At 41.1% G+C, this 15,880-nt stretch overlaps 10 non-coding genes across 10 annotated transcripts; all 10 read left to right on the forward strand.

Annotated features, from left to right (window-relative positions):
• Window positions 1–595: 595 nt before the first annotated feature.
• TRNAS-AGA (transfer RNA serine (anticodon AGA)) lies at window positions 596–677 on the forward strand. Its single transcript has one exon. It is a non-coding gene; the product is annotated as a tRNA-Ser (tRNA).
• A 1,503-nt stretch (window positions 678–2,180) lies between these two features.
• Window positions 2,181–2,262, forward strand: TRNAS-UGA (transfer RNA serine (anticodon UGA)). Its single transcript has one exon. It is a non-coding gene; the product is annotated as a tRNA-Ser (tRNA).
• A 6,992-nt stretch (window positions 2,263–9,254) lies between these two features.
• On the forward strand, window positions 9,255–9,336 carry TRNAS-UGA (transfer RNA serine (anticodon UGA)). The gene has a single exon. It is a non-coding gene; the product is annotated as a tRNA-Ser (tRNA).
• Window positions 9,337–9,998: 662 nt separating this feature from the next.
• TRNAQ-CUG (transfer RNA glutamine (anticodon CUG)) lies at window positions 9,999–10,070 on the forward strand. Its single transcript has one exon. It is a non-coding gene; the product is annotated as a tRNA-Gln (tRNA).
• A 768-nt stretch (window positions 10,071–10,838) lies between these two features.
• Window positions 10,839–10,920, forward strand: TRNAS-AGA (transfer RNA serine (anticodon AGA)). The gene has a single exon. It is a non-coding gene; the product is annotated as a tRNA-Ser (tRNA).
• Window positions 10,921–11,582: 662 nt separating this feature from the next.
• Window positions 11,583–11,654, forward strand: TRNAQ-CUG (transfer RNA glutamine (anticodon CUG)). Its single transcript has one exon. It is a non-coding gene; the product is annotated as a tRNA-Gln (tRNA).
• Window positions 11,655–12,422: 768 nt separating this feature from the next.
• TRNAS-AGA (transfer RNA serine (anticodon AGA)) lies at window positions 12,423–12,504 on the forward strand. Its single transcript has one exon. It is a non-coding gene; the product is annotated as a tRNA-Ser (tRNA).
• Window positions 12,505–14,010: 1,506 nt separating this feature from the next.
• Window positions 14,011–14,092, forward strand: TRNAS-UGA (transfer RNA serine (anticodon UGA)). The gene has a single exon. It is a non-coding gene; the product is annotated as a tRNA-Ser (tRNA).
• Window positions 14,093–14,753: 661 nt separating this feature from the next.
• Window positions 14,754–14,825, forward strand: TRNAQ-CUG (transfer RNA glutamine (anticodon CUG)). Its single transcript has one exon. It is a non-coding gene; the product is annotated as a tRNA-Gln (tRNA).
• Window positions 14,826–15,593: 768 nt separating this feature from the next.
• On the forward strand, window positions 15,594–15,675 carry TRNAS-UGA (transfer RNA serine (anticodon UGA)). Its single transcript has one exon. It is a non-coding gene; the product is annotated as a tRNA-Ser (tRNA).
• The last annotated feature ends 205 nt before the right edge of the window (window positions 15,676–15,880 follow it).

The following is a 15,880-nucleotide window of genomic DNA, read 5'->3' on the forward strand; positions in this document are numbered from 1 at the left end:
TATGAAGCAGGGTTAATGAAACTTAAAACACCACCATTTTTGGTGGTGTTTTTCTAAAAATTGTTTTGGGCATCTTTTGAGTCTGTTTTTGAGGCTTTGCTTTGCAGCTCACAAAATGCACCAAAAGTCACTTAGGAACCTTTATGGAGTGTTTCTAACCTAGCCATTGACTTGTATTCTAAGTATGGAGCACTTCTAAATGAAAAATACCAGAAGATAGATATGCTTATTTCAGTTAACCGCTTGGAATTTTTGGAAACTTGATGTGGTTAAAAGACGCTAAAAGCCCGATCATATGAACAGCAAGTCTTTTTTTACATGGAAATGAATTTGTTCAGTGTTTTCAGCATTTTCAGAGTAATTTTCAGGATGTTTTTGGAATGGACCCACTCCATATCCACCTTATGAAGAGGTCAAAGTCTTAAACTGTACATGGTTCCCATTGATGATGACTCAAAATCAGATTTTTACATTTTTACTGGGACCTAGAATTTTGTTTCTATTTTCTGAGATATTTTCCAGAGGGATAATCACTGATCTTGATCATGGTGCTATAAGAAAAGGTGTGTGAATCTCATCAAATGTTAATGTCTGAGTAGTCGTGGCCGAGTGGTTAAGGCGATGGACTAGAAATCCATTGGGGTTTCCCCGCGCAGGTTCAAATCCTGCCGACTACGTATATATTCCTAAAGCTTTTTGACTGATTACCTGAGTAGATTAATTTGCGCGTTTTCTTGTCTACCGCCATGACAGTGATATGCAAACTCTGGAACGGTTTTCAAGAATCAGACTGATTAGATTTTTGGATGTACATTCCATAAGCCGATCTGGCGCTGCATCTCATGTGCATCATGCCGCTAATCAAAAGAAGCACCGTGAGTGTGGCACCAGGTAAGTGGTGCTTCTCCCGCTTTTGTCTAGCGGCCACAGACCATTGTTGTGGCAGATGTACTGGGACATGCACTTTGATTTGCAACAACCTTGAATTATCTCTTGGATGAAACCTTTTACCACACAGTGAAAAATTTTTAGCGACTTCTGGATGAACAGCTTTCTAACAGTATAAGTTTTGCAAATAATTTTTTTCTTGCTCTTTTTCCAAGTAACAGATCTAGCACTCTTTTTACTAGTCACTTTTTATCAACATTTAAAACTGTCCTTGCTGAGATATCGTGGAACCCTTGGCACACTTGTGGAATAAAAGTTTAGAAGATATTAATTTACCATTGTGTATTAATTGTAGATTTGCACTACAGCTTTAGAGCCTGTTTTCACCATGATTCATGAGCTCAATTGTGCTTTCCAGAACACAAAACTGCAGCCAATTTTTTTTTGTGTGTGGTTCCATGGTGTAATGGTTAGTACTCTGGACTCTGAATCCAGCCATCTGAGTTCAAATCTCAGTGGAACCTGGGCAGTTTTTCGTACACAAGTTTCAACTTTTCCACTGACACTGTGTTCTCCTGTTCCCAAGGTTTAACATAAAAAGAGAAAGTTAAAATCAACATACCAAAAGCCAAAAAAAGATTTCAATGTTCCAAGCATACATGGAGTGATCACTGTGAGTTCTGTGGCCAAAGCTACCTATGAAGCAGGGTTAATGAAACTTTAAACACCACCATTTTTCGTGGTGTTTTTCTAAAAATTGTTTTGGGCATCTTTTGAGTCTGTTTTTGAGGCTTTGCTTTGCAGCTCACAAAATGCACCAAAAGTCACTTGGGAACCTTTAAGGAGTGTTTCTAACCTAGCCATTGACTTGTATTATAAGTATGGAGCACTTCTAAATGAAAAATACCAGAAGATAGATATGCTTATTTCAGTTAACCGCTTGGAATTTTTGGAAACTTGATGTGGTTAAAAGACGCCAAAAGCCCGATCATATGAACAGCAAGTCTTTTTTTACATGGAAATTAATTTGTTCAGTGTTTTCAGCATTTTCAGAGTAATTTTCAGGATGTTTTTGGAATGGACCCACTCCATATCCACCTTATGAAGAGGTCAAAGTCTTAAACTGTACATGGTTCCCATTGATGATGACTCAAAATCAGATTTTTACATTTTTACTGGGACCTAGAATTTTGTTTCTATTTTCTGAGATATTTTCCAGAGGGATAATCACTGATCTTGATCATGGTGCTATTAGAAAAGGTGTGTGAATCTCATCAAACGTTAATGTCTGAGTAGTCGTGGCCGAGTGGTTAAGGCGATGGACTTGAAATCCATTGGGGTTTCCCCGCGCAGGTTCAAATCCTGCCGACTGCGTATATGTTCCTAAATCTTTTTGACTGATTACCTGAGTAGATTAATTTGCGCGTTTCCATGTCTACCCCCATGACAGTGATATGCAAACTCTGGAACGGTTTTCAAGAATCAGACTGATTAGATTTTTGGATGTACATTCCATAAGCTGATCTGGCACTGCATCTCATGTACATCATGCCGCTAATCAAAAGAAGCACCGTGAGTGTGGCACCAGGTAAGTGGTGCTTCTCGCGCTTTTGTCTAGCGGCCACAGACCATTGTTGTGGCAGATGTACTGGGACATGCACTTTGATTTGCAACAACCTTGAATTATCTCTTGGATCAAACCTTTTACCACGCAATGAAAAATTTTTAGCGACTTCTGGATGAACAGCTTTCTAACAGTATAAGTTTTGCAAATAATTTTTTTCTTGCTCTTTTTCCAAGTAACAGATCTAGCACTCTCTTACTAGTCACTTTTTATCAACATTTAAAACTGTCCTTGCTGAGATATCGTGGAACCCTTGGCACACTTGTGGAATAAAAGTTTAGGAGATATTAATTTACCATTGTGTATTAATTATAGATTTGCACTACAGCTTTAGAGCCTGTTTTCACCATGATTCATGAGTTCAATTGTGCTTTCCAGAACACAAAACTGCAGCCAAGTCTTTTTTGTGTGTGGTTCCATGGTGTAATGGTTAGCACTCTGGACTCTGAATCAAGCGATCTGAGTTCAAATCTCAGTGGGTTCCACTGGGCAGTTTTTCATACACATGTTTCAATTTATCCACTGACACTGTGTTCTCCTGTTCCCAAGGTTTAACATAAAAAGAGAAAGTTAAAATCAACATACCAAAAGCCAAAAAAAGATTTCAATGTTCCAAGCATACATGGAGTGATCACTGTGAGTTCTGTGGCCAAAGCTACCTATGAAGCAGGGTTAATGAAACTTAAAACACCACCATTTTTGGTGGTGTTTTTCTAAAAATTGTTTTGGGCATCTTTTGAGTCTGTTTTTGAGGCTTTGCTTTGCAGCTCACAAAATGCACCAAAAGTCACTTAGGAACCTTTAACCCCTTCAAGACCCAGCCTATTTTGACCTTAAAGACCTTGCCGTTTTTTGCAATTCTGACCAGTGTCCCTTTATGAGGTAATAACTCAGGAACGCTTCAACGGATCCTAGCGGTTCTGAGATTGTTTTTTCGTGACATATTGGGCTTCATGTTAGTGGTAAATTTAGGTCAATAAATTCTGCATTTATTTGTGATAAACACGGAAATTTGGCGAAAATTTTGAAAATTTCGCAATTTTCACATTTTGAATTTTTATTCTGTTAAACCAGAGAGATATGTGACACAAAATAGTTAATAAATAACATTTCCCACATGTTTACTTTACATCAGCACAATTTTGGAAACAAAATTTTTTTTTGTTAGGAAGTTATAAGGGTTAAAATTCGACCAGCGATTTGTCATTTTTACAACGAAATTTACAAAACCATTTTTTTTAGGGACCACCTCACATTTGAAGTCAGTTTGAGGGGTCTATATGGCTGAAAATACCCAAAAGTGACACCATTCTAAAAACTGCACCCCTCAAGGTACTCAAAACCACATTCAAGAAGTTTATTAACCCTTCAGGTACTTCACAGCAGCAGAAGCAACATGGAAGGAAAAAATGAACATTTAACTTTTTAGTCACAAAAATTATCTTTTAGCAACAATTTTTTTATTTTCCCAATGGTAAAAGGAGAAACTGAACCACGAAAGTTGTTGTCCAATTTGTCCTGAGTACGCTGATACCTCATATGTGGGGGTAAACCACTGTTTTGGCGCACGGCAGGGCTTGGAAGGGAAGGAGCGCCATTTGACTTTTTGAATCAAAAATTGGCTCCACTCTTTAGCGGACACCATGTCACGTTTGGAGAGCCCCCGTGTGCCTAAAAATTGGAGCTCCCCCACAAGTGACCCCATTTTGGAAACTAGACGCCCCAAGGAACTTATCTAGATGCATAGTGAGCACTTTGAACCCCCAGGTGCTTCACAAATTGATCCGTAAAAATGAAAAAGTACTTTTTTTTCACAAAAAAATTCTGTTAGCCTCAATTTTTTCATTTTCACATGGGCAACAGGATAAAATGGATCCTAAAATGTGTTGGGCAATTTCTCCTGAGTACACCAATACCTCACATGTGGAGGTAAACCACTGTTTGGGCACATGGTAAGGCTCGGAAGGGAAGGAGCGCCATTTGACTTTTTGAATGAAAAATTATTTCCATCGTTAGCGGACACCATGTCGCGTTTGGATAGCTCCTGTGTGCCTAAACATTGGCGCTCCCCCACAAGTGACCCCATTTTGGAAACTAGACCCCCCAAGGAACTAATTTAGATGCCTAGTGAGCACTTTAAACCCTCAGGTGCTTCACAAATTGATCTGTAAAAATGAAAAAGTACTTTTTTTTCACAAAAAAATTCTTTTCGCCTCAATTTTTTCATTTTCACATGGGCAGTAGGATAAAATGGATCATAAAATTTGTTGGGCAATTTCTCCCGAGTACGCCGATACCTCATATGTGGGGGTAAACCACTGTTTGGGCACTCGGCAGGGCTCGGAAGAGAAGGCGCGCCATTTGACTTTTTGAATGGAAAATTAGCTCCAATTGTTAGCGGACACCATGTCGCGTTTGGAGAGCCCCTGTGTGCCTAAACATTGGAGCTCCCGCACAAGTGACCCCATTTTGGAAACTAGACCCCCCAAGGAACTTATCTAGATGCATATTGAGCACTTTAAACCCCCAGGTGCTTCACAGAAGTTTATAACGCAGAGCCATGAAAATAAAAAATAATTTTTCTTTCCTCAAAAATGATTTTTTAGCCTGGAATTTCCTATTTTGCCAAGGATAATAGGAGAAATTGGACCCCAAATATTGTTGTCCAGTTTGTCCTGAGTACGCTGATACCCCATATGTGGGGGTAAACCACTGTTTGGGCGCACGGCAGGGCTCGGAAGGGATGGCACGCCATTTGGCTTTTTAAATGGAAAATTAGCTCCAATCATTAGCGGACACCATGTCACGTTTGGAGAGCCCCTGTGTGCCTAAACATTGGAGATCCCCCAGAAATGACACCATTTTAGAAACTAGACCCCCAAAGGAACTAATCTAGATGTGTGGTGAGGACTTTGAACCCCCAAGTGCTTCACAGAAGTTTATAACGCAGAGCCATGAAAAAAAAAAAAAAAATTATTTTCTCAAAAATGATCTTTTAGCCTGCAATTTTTTATTTTCCCAAGGGTAACAGGAGAAATTTGACCCCAAAAGTTGTTGTCCAGTTTCTCCTGAGTACGCTGATACCCCATATGTGGGGGTAAATCACTGTTTGGGCACATGCCGGGGCTCGGAAGTGAAGTAGTGACGTTTTGAAATGCAGACTTTGATGGAATGCTCTGTGGGCGTCACGTTGCGTTTGCAGAGCCCCTGATGTGGCTTAACAGTAGAAACCCCCCACAAGTGACCCCATTTTGGAAACTAGACCCCCAAAGGAACTTATCTAGATGTGTGGTGAGCACTTTGAACCCCCAAGTGCTTCATAGAAGTTTATAATGCAGAGCCGTGAAAATAATAAATACGTTTTCTTTCCTCAAAAATAATTATTTAGCCCAGAGTTTTTTATTTTTCCCAAGGGTAACAGGAGAAATTTGACCCCAATATTTGTTGTCCAGTTTCTCCTGAGTACGGTGATACCCCATATGTGGGGGTAAACTACTGTTTGGGCACATGCCGGGGCTTGGAATTGAAGTAGTGACGTTTTGAAATGCAGACTTTGATGGAATGCTCTGCGGGCGTCACGTTGCGTTTGCAGAGCCCCTGATGTGCCTAAACAGTAGAAACCCCCCACAAGTGACCCCATTTTGGAAACTAGACCCTGAAAGGAACTTATCTAGATGTGTGGTGAGCACTTTGAACCCCCAAGTGCTTCATAGAAGTTTATAATGCAGAGCCGTGAAAATAATAAATACGTTTTCTTTCCTCAAAAATAATTATTTAGCCCAGAATTTTTTATTTTCCCAAGGGTTACAGGAGAAATTGGACCCCAAAAGTTGTTGTCCAGTTTCTCCTGAGTACGCTGATACCCCATATGTGGGGGTAAACCACTGTTTGGGCACACGTCGGGGCTCAGAAGGGAAGTAGTGACTTTTGAAATGCAGACTTTGATGGAATGGTCTGCGGGTGTCACGTTGCGTTTGCAGAGCCCCTGGTGTGCCTAAACAGTAGAAACCCCCCACAAGTGACCCCATTTTAGAAACTAGACCCCCCAAGGAACTTATCTAGATATGTGGTGAGCACTTTGAACCCCCAAGTGCTTCACAGACGTTTACAACACAGATCCGTGAAAATAAAAAATCATTTTTCTTTCCTCAAAAATTATGTTTTAGCAAGCATTTTTTTAGATTCACAAGGGTAACAGGAGAAATTGGACCCCAGTAATTGTTGCGCAGTTTGTCCTGAGTATGCTGGTACCCCATATGTGGGGGTAAACCACTGTTTGGGCACACGTCAGGGCTCGGAAGTGAGGGAGCACCATTTGACTTTTTGAATACGAGATTGGCTGGAATCAATGGTGGCGCCATGTTGCGTTTGGAGACCCCTGATGTGCCTAAACAGTGGTAACCCCTCAATTCTAACTCCAACACTAACCCCAACACACCCCTAACCCTAATCCCAACTGTAGCCATAATCCTAATCACAACCCTAACCCCAACACTAATTCCAACCCTAACCCTAAGGCTATGTGCCCACGTTGCGGATTCGTGTGAGATATTTCCGCACCATTTTTGAAAAATCTGCGGGTAAAAGGCACTGTGTTTTACCTGCGGATTTTCCGCGGATTTCCAGTGTTTTTTGTGCGGATTTCACCTGCGGATTCCTATTGAGGAACAGGTGTAAAACGCTGCGGAATCCGCACAAAGAATTCACATGCTGCGGAAAATACAACGCAGCGTTCCCGCGCGGTATTTTCCGCATCACGGGCACAGCGGATTTGGTTTTTCATATGTTTACATGGTACTGTAAACCTGATGGAACACTGCTGCGAATCCGCAGCCAAATCCGCACCGTGTGCACATAGCCTAATTCTAAAGGTATGTGCACACGCTGCGGAAAACGCTGCGGATCCGCAGCAGTTTCCCATGAGTGTACAGTTCAATGTAAACCTATGGGAAACAAAAATCGCTGTACACATGCTGCGGAAAAACTGCACGGAAACGCAGCGGTTTACATTCCGCAGCATGTCACTTCTTTGTGCGGATTCCGCAGCGGTTTTACAACTGCTCCAATAGAAAATCGCAATTGTAAAACCGCAGTGAAATGCGCAGAAAAAAACGCGGTAAATCCGCCATAAATCCGCAGCGGTTTAGCACTGCGGATTTATCAAATCCGCAGCGGAAAAATCCGCAGAGGACCAGAATACGTGTGCACATTCCTAACCCTAACCCTACCCCTAACCCTACCCCTAACCCTAGCCCTAACCCTAACCCTACCCCTAACCCTACCCCTACCCCTAACCCTACCCCTACCCCTAACCCTAACCCTACCCCTAACCCTACCCCTAACCCTAACCCTACCCCTAACCCTAACCCTATTCTAACATTAGTGGAAAAAAAAAATTTCTTTATTTTTTTATTGTCCCTACCTATGGGGGTGACAAAGGGGGGGGGTCATTTATTATTTTTTTTATTTTGATCACTGAGATAGATTATATCTCAGTGATCAAAATGCACTTTGGAACGAATCTGCCGGCCGGCAGATTCGGCGGGCGCACTGCACATGCGCCCGCCATTTTGGAAGATGGCGGCGCCCGGGAGAAGACGGACGGGACCACGGCTGGATCGGTAAGTATGATAGGGTGGGGGGGGACCACGGGGGGGGGGATCGGAGCACGGGGGGGGGGATCGGAGCGCGGGAGGGGTGGAACGGAGCGCGGGGGGCGTGGAACGGAGCACGGGGGGGCTGGAATGGAGCACGGGGGGGTGGAACGGAGCACGGGGGGGGTGGATCGGAGTGCAGGGGGGGTGATTGGAGCACGGGGGGGTGATTGGAGCACGGGGGGAGCGGACACGAGCACGGGGGGGAGCGGAGCACAGGGCGGAGGGGAGCCGGAGCAGTGTACCGGCCAGATCGGGGGGGTGGGGGGGCGATCGGAGGGGTGGGGTGGGGGCACACTAGTATTTCCAGCCATGGCCGATGATATTTCAGCATCGGCCATGGCTGGATTGTAATATTTCACCCGTTATAATGGGTGAAATATTACAAATCGCTCTGATTGGCAGTTTCACTTTCAACAGCCAATCAGAGCGATCGTAGCCACGAGGGGGTGAAGCCACCCCCCCTGGGCTAAACTACCACTCCCCCTGTCCCTGCAGATCGGGTGAAATGGGAGTTAACCCTTTCACCCGATCTGCAGGGACGCGATCTTTCCATGACGCCGCATAGGCGTCATGGGTCGGATTGGCACCGACTTTCATGACGCCTACGTGGCGTCAAAGGTCGGGAAGGGGTTAAGGAGTGTTTCTAACCTAGCCATTGACTTGTATTATAAGCATGGAGCACTTCTAAATGAAAAATACCAGAAGATAGATATGCTTTTTTCAGTTAACCGCTTGGAATTTTTGGAAACTTGATGTGGTTAAAAGACGCCAAAAGCCCGATCATATGAACAGCAAGTCTTTTTTTTACATGGAAATGAATTTGTTCAGTGTTTTCAGCATTTTCAGAGTAATTTTCAGGATGTTTTTGGAATGGACCCACTCCATATCCACCTTATGAAGAGGTCAAAGTCTTAAACTGTACATGGTTCCCATTGATGATGACTCGAAATCAGATTTTTACATTTTTACTGGGACCTAGAATTTTGTTTCTATTTTCTGAGATATTTTCCAGAGGGATAATCACTGATCTTGGTCATGGTGCTATAAGAAAAGGTGTGTGAATCTCATCAAATGTTTAAGTCAGAGTAGTCGTGGCCGAGTGGTTAAGGCGATGGACTTGAAATCCATTGAGGTTTCCCCGCGCAAGTTCAAATCCTGCCGACTACGTATATGTTCCTAAATCTTTTTGACTGATTACCTGAGTAGATTAATTTGCGCGTTTCCTTGTCTACCCCCATGACAGTGATATGCAAACTCTGGAACGGTTTTCAAGAATCAGACTGATTAGATTTTTGGATGTACATTCCATAAGCCGAACTGGCGCTGCATCTCATGTACATCATGCCGCTAATCAAAAGAAGCACCGTGAGTGTGGCACCAGGTAAGTGGTGCTTCTCCCGCTTTTGTCTAGCGGCCACAGACCATTGTTGTGGCAGATGTACTGGGACATGCACTTTGATTTGCAACAACCTTGAATTATCTCTTGGATGAAACCTTTTACCACACAATGAAAAATTTTTAGCGACTTCTGGATGAACAGCTTTCTAACAGTATAAGTTTTGCAAATAATTTTTTCTTGCTCTTTTTCCAAGTAACAGATCTAGCACTCTTTTTACTAGTCACTTTTTATCAACATTTAAAACTGTCCTTGCTGAGATATCGTGGAACCCTTGGCACACTTGTGGAATAAAAGTTTAGGAGATATTAATTTACCATTGTGTATTAATTGTAGATTTGCACTACAGCTTTAGAGCCTGTTTTCACCATGATTCATGAGTTCAATTGTGCTTTCCAGAACACAAAACTGCAGCCAATTTTTTTTTGTGTGTGGTTCCATGGTGTAATGGTTAGCACTCTGGACTCTGAATCCAGCCATCTGAGTTCAAATCTCAGTGGAACCTGGGCAGTTTTTCATACACATGTTTCAATTTTTCCACTGACACTGTGTTCTCCTGTTCCCAAGGTTTAACATAAAAAGAGAAAGTTAAAATCAACATACCAAAAGCCAAAAAAAGAATTCAATGTTCCAAGCATACATGGAGTGATCACTGTGAGTTCTGTGGCCAAAGCTACCTATGAAGCAGGGTTAATGAAACTTAAAACACCACCATTTTTGGTGGTGTTTTTCTAAAAATTGTTTTGGGCATCTTTTGAGTCTGTTTTTGAGGCTTTGCTTTGCAGCTCACAAAATGCACCAAAAGTCACTTAGGAACCTTTAAGGAGTGTTTCTAACCTAGCCATTGACTTGTATTCTAAGTATGGAGCACTTCTAAATGAAAAATACCAGAAGATAGATATGCTTATTTCAGTTAACCGCTTGGAATTTTTGGAAACTTGATGTGGTTAAAAGACGCTAAAAGCCCGATCATATGAACAGCAAGTCTTTTTTTACATGGAAATGAATTTGTTCAGTGTTTTCAGCATTTTCAGAGTAATTTTCAGGATGTTTTTGGAATGGACCCACTCCATATCCACCTTATGAAGAGGTCAAAGTCTTAAACTGTACATGGTTCCCATTGATGATGACTCAAAATCAGATTTTTACATTTTTACTGGGACCTAGAATTTTGTTTCTATTTTCTGAGATATTTTCCAGAGGGATAATCACTGATCTTGAACATGGTGCTATAAGAAAAGATGTGTGAATCTCATCAAATGTTAATGTCTGAGTAGTCGTGGCCGAGTGGTTAAGGCGATGGACTAGAAATCCATTGGGGTTTCCCCGCGCAGGTTCAAATCCTGCCGACTACGTATATATTCCTAAAGCTTTTTGACTGATTACCTGAGTAGATTAATTTGCGCGTTTTCTTGTCTACCGCCATGACAGTGATATGCAAACTCTGGAACGGTTTTCAAGAATCAGACTGATTAGATTTTTGGATGTACATTCCATAAGCCGATCTGGCGCTGCATCTCATGTGCATCATGCCGCTAATCAAAAGAAGCACCATGAGTGTGGCACCAGGTAAGTGGTGCTTTTCCCGCTCTTGTCTAGCGGCCACAGACCATTGTTGTGGCAGATGTACTGGGACATGCACTTTGATTTGCAACAACCTTGAATTATCTCTTGGATCAAACCTTTTACCACGCAATGAAAAATTTTTAGCGACTTCTGGATGAACAGCTTTCTAACAGTATAAGTTTTGCAAATAATTTTTTTCTTGCTCTTTTTCCAAGTAACAGATCTAGCACTCTCTTACTAGTCACTTTTTATCAACATTTAAAACTGTCCTTGCTGAGATATCGTGGAACCCTTGGCACACTTGTGGAATAAAAGTTTAGGAGATATTAATTTACCATTGTGTATTAATTGTAGATTTGCACTACAGCTTTAGAGCCTGTTTTCACCATGATTCATGAGTTCAATTGTGCTTTCCAGAACACAAAACTGCAGCCAAGTCTTTTTTGTGTGTGGTTCCATGGTGTAATGGTTAGCACTCTGGACTCTGAATCCAGCCATCTGAGTTCAAATCTCAGTGGAACCTGGGCAGTTTTTCATACACATGTTTCAATTTTTCCACTGACACTGTGTTCTCCTGTTCCCAAGGTTTAACATAAAAAGAGAAAGTTAAAATCAACATACCAAAAGCCAAAAAAAGATTTCAATGTTCCAAGCATACATGGAGTGATCACTGTGAGTTCTGTGGCCAAAGCTACCTATGAAGCAGGGTTAATGAAACTTAAAACACCACCATTTTTGGTGGTGTTTTTCTAAAAATTGTTTTGGGCATCTTTTGAGTCTGTTTTTGAGGCTTTGCTTTGCAGCTCACAAAATGCACCAAAAGTCACTTAGGAACCTTTAAGGAGTGTTTCTAACCTAGCCATTGACTTGTATTCTAAGTATGGAGCACTTCTAAATGAAAAATACCAGAAGATAGATATGCTTATTTCAGTTAACCGCTTGGAATTTTTGGAAACTTGATGTGGTTAAAAGACGCTAAAAGCCCGATCATATGAACAGCAAGTCTTTTTTTACATGGAAATGAATTTGTTCAGTGTTTTCAGCATTTTCAGAGTAATTTTCAGGATGTTTTTGGAATGGACCCACTCCATATCCACCTTATGAAGAGGTCAAAGTCTTAAACTGTACATGGTTCCCATTGATGATGACTCAAAATCAGATTTTTACATTTTTACTGGGACCTAGAATTTTGTTTCTATTTTCTGAGATATTTTCCAGAGGGATAATCACTGATCTTGATCATGGTGCTATAAGAAAAGGTGTGTGAATCTCATCAAATGTTAATGTCTGAGTAGTCGTGGCCGAGTGGTTAAGGCGATGGACTAGAAATCCATTGGGGTTTCCCCGCGCAGGTTCAAATCCTGCCGACTACGTATATATTCCTAAAGCTTTTTGACTGATTACCTGAGTAGATTAATTTGCGCGTTTTCTTGTCTACCGCCATGACAGTGATATGCAAACTCTGGAACGGTTTTCAAGAATCAGACTGATTAGATTTTTGGATGTACATTCCATAAGCCGATCTGGCGCTGCATCTCATGTGCATCATGCCGCTAATCAAAAGAAGCACCATGAGTGTGGCACCAGGTAAGTGGTGCTTCTCCCGCTCTTGTCTAGCGGCCACAGACCATTGTTGTGGCAGATGTACTGGGACATGCACTTTGATTTGCAACAACCTTGAATTATCTCTTGGATCAAACCTTTTACCACGCAATGAAAAATTTTTAGCGACTTCTGGATGAACAGCTTTCTAACAGTATAAGTTTTGCAAATAATTTTTTTCTTGCTCTTTTTCCAAGTAACAGATCTAGCACTCTCTTACTAGTCACTTTTTATCAACATTTAAAACTGTCCTTGCTGAGATATCGTGGAACCCTTGGCACACTTGTGGAATAAAAGTTTAGGAGATATTAATTTACCATTGTGTATTAATTGTAGATTTGCACTACAGCTTTAGAGCCTGTTTTCACCATGATTCATGAGTTCAATTGTGCTTTCCAGAACACAAAACTGCAGCCAAGTCTTTTTTGTGTGTGGTTCCATGGTGTAATGGTTAGCACTCTGGACTCTGAATCCAGCGATCTGAGTTCAAATCTCAGTGGGTTCCACTGGGCAGTTTTTCATACACATGTTTCAATTTATCCACTGACACTGTGTTCTCCTGTTCCCAAGGTTTAACATAAAAAGAGAAAGTTAAAATCAACATACCAAAAGCCAAAAACAGATTTCAATGTTCCAAGCATACATGGAGTGATCACTGTGAGTTCTGTGGCCAAAGCTACCTATGAAGCAGGGTTAATGAAACTTAAAACACCACCATTTTTGGTGGTGTTTTTCTAAAAATTGTTTTGGGCATCTTTTGAGTCTGTTTTTGAGGCTTTGCTTTGCAGCTCACAAAATGCACCAAAAGTCACTTAGGAACCTTTAAGGAGTGTTTCTAACCTAGCCATTGACTTGTATTATAAGCATGGAGCACTTCTAAATGAAAAATACCAGAAGATAGATATGCTTATTTCAGCTAACCGCTTGGAATTTTTGGAAACTTGATGTGGTTAAAAGACGCCAAAAGCCCGATCATATGAACAGCAAGTCTTTTTTTCACATGGAAATGAATTTGTTCAGTGTTTTCAGCATTTTCAGAGTAATTTTCAGGATGTTTTTGGAATGGACCCACTCCATATCCACCTTATGAAGAGGTCAAAGTCTTAAACTGTACATGGTTCCCATTGATGATGACTCGAAATCAGATTTTTACATTTTTACTGGGACCTAGAATTTTGTTTCTATTTTCTGAGATATTTTCCAGAGGGATAATCACTGATCTTGGTCATGGTGCTATAAGAAAAGGTGTGTGAATCTCATCAAATGTTTAAGTCAGAGTAGTCGTGGCCGAGTGGTTAAGGCGATGGACTTGAAATCCATTGAGGTTTCCCCGCGCAAGTTCAAATCCTGCCGACTACGTATATGTTCCTAAATCTTTTTGACTGATTACCTGAGTAGATTAATTTGCGCGTTTCCTTGTCTACCCCCATGACAGTGATATGCAAACTCTGGAACGGTTTTCAAGAATCAGACTGATTAGATTTTTGGATGTACATTCCATAAGCCGATCTGGCGCTGCATCTCATGTACATCATGCCGCTAATCAAAAGAAGCACCGTGAGTGTGGCACCAGGTAAGTGGTGCTTCTCCCGCTTTTGTCTAGCGGCCACAGACCATTGTTGTGGCAGATGTACTGGGACATGCACTTTGATTTGCAACAACCTTGAATTATCTCTTGGATGAAACCTTTTACCACACAATGAAAAATTTTTAGCGACTTCTGGATGAACAGCTTTCTAACAGTATAAGTTTTGCAAATAATTTTTTCTTGCTCTTTTTCCAAGTAACAGATCTAGCACTCTTTTTACTAGTCACTTTTTATCAACATTTAAAACTGTCCTTGCTGAGATATCGTGGAACCCTTGGCACACTTGTGGAATAAAAGTTTAGGAGATATTAATTTACCATTGTGTATTAATTGTAGATTTGCACTACAGCTTTAGAGCCTGTTTTCACCATGATTCATGAGTTCAATTGTGCTTTCCAGAACACAAAACTGCAGCCAATTTTTTTTGTGTGTGGTTCCATGGTGTAATGGTTAGCACTCTGGACTCTGAATCCAGCCATCTGAGTTCAAATCTCAGTGGAACCTGGGCAGTTTTTCATACATATGTTTCAATTTTTCCACTGACACTGTGTTCTCCTGTTCCCAAGGTTTAACATAAAAAGAGAAAGTTAAAATCAACATACCAAAAGCCAAAAAAAGATTTCTATTTTCCAAGCATACATGGAGTGATCACTGTGAGTTCTGTGGCCAAAGCTACCTATGAAGCAGGGTTAATGAAACTTAAAACACCACCATTTTTGGTGGTGTTTTTCTAAAAATTGTTTTGGGCATCTTTTGAGTCTGTTTTTGAGGCTTTGCTTTGCAGCTCACAAAATGCACCAAAAGTCACTTAGGAACCTTTAAGGAGTGTTTCTAACCTAGCCATTGACTTGTATTCTAAGTATGGAGCACTTCTAAATGAAAAATACCAGAAGATAGATATGCTTATTTCAGTTAACCGCTTGGAATTTTTGGAAACTTGATGTGGTTAAAAGACGCTAAAAGCCCGATCATATGAACAGCAAGTCTTTTTTTACATGGAAATGAATTTGTTCAGTGTTTTCAGCATTTTCAGAGTAATTTTCAGGATGTTTTTGGAATGGACCCACTCCATATCCACCTTATGAAGATGTCAAAGTCTTAAACTGTACATGGTTCCCATTGATGATGACTCAAAATCAGATTTTTACATTTTTACTGGGACCTAGAATTTTGTTTCTATTTTCTGAGATATTTTTCAGAGGAATAATCACTGATCTTGATCATGGTGCTATAAGAAAAGGTGTGTGAATCTCATCAAATGTTAATGTCTGAGTAGTCGTGGCCGAGTGGTTAAGGCGATGGACTTGAAATCCATTGGGGTTTCCCCGCGCAGGTTCAAATCCTGCCGACTACGTATATATTCCTAAAGCTTTTTGACTGATTACCTGAGTAGATTAATTAGCGCGTTTTCTTGTCTACCGCCATGACAGTAATATGCAAACTCTGGAACGGTTTTCAAGAATCAGACTGATTAGATTTTTGGATGTACATTCCATAAGCCGATCTGGCGCTGCATCTCATGTGCATCATGCCGCTAATCAAAAGAAGCACCGTGAGTG

Source organism: Ranitomeya imitator, chromosome 9, assembly GCF_032444005.1.
Source record: "Ranitomeya imitator isolate aRanImi1 chromosome 9, aRanImi1.pri, whole genome shotgun sequence".
In the NCBI taxonomy this organism is placed as follows: Eukaryota; Metazoa; Chordata; class Amphibia; order Anura; family Dendrobatidae; genus Ranitomeya; species Ranitomeya imitator.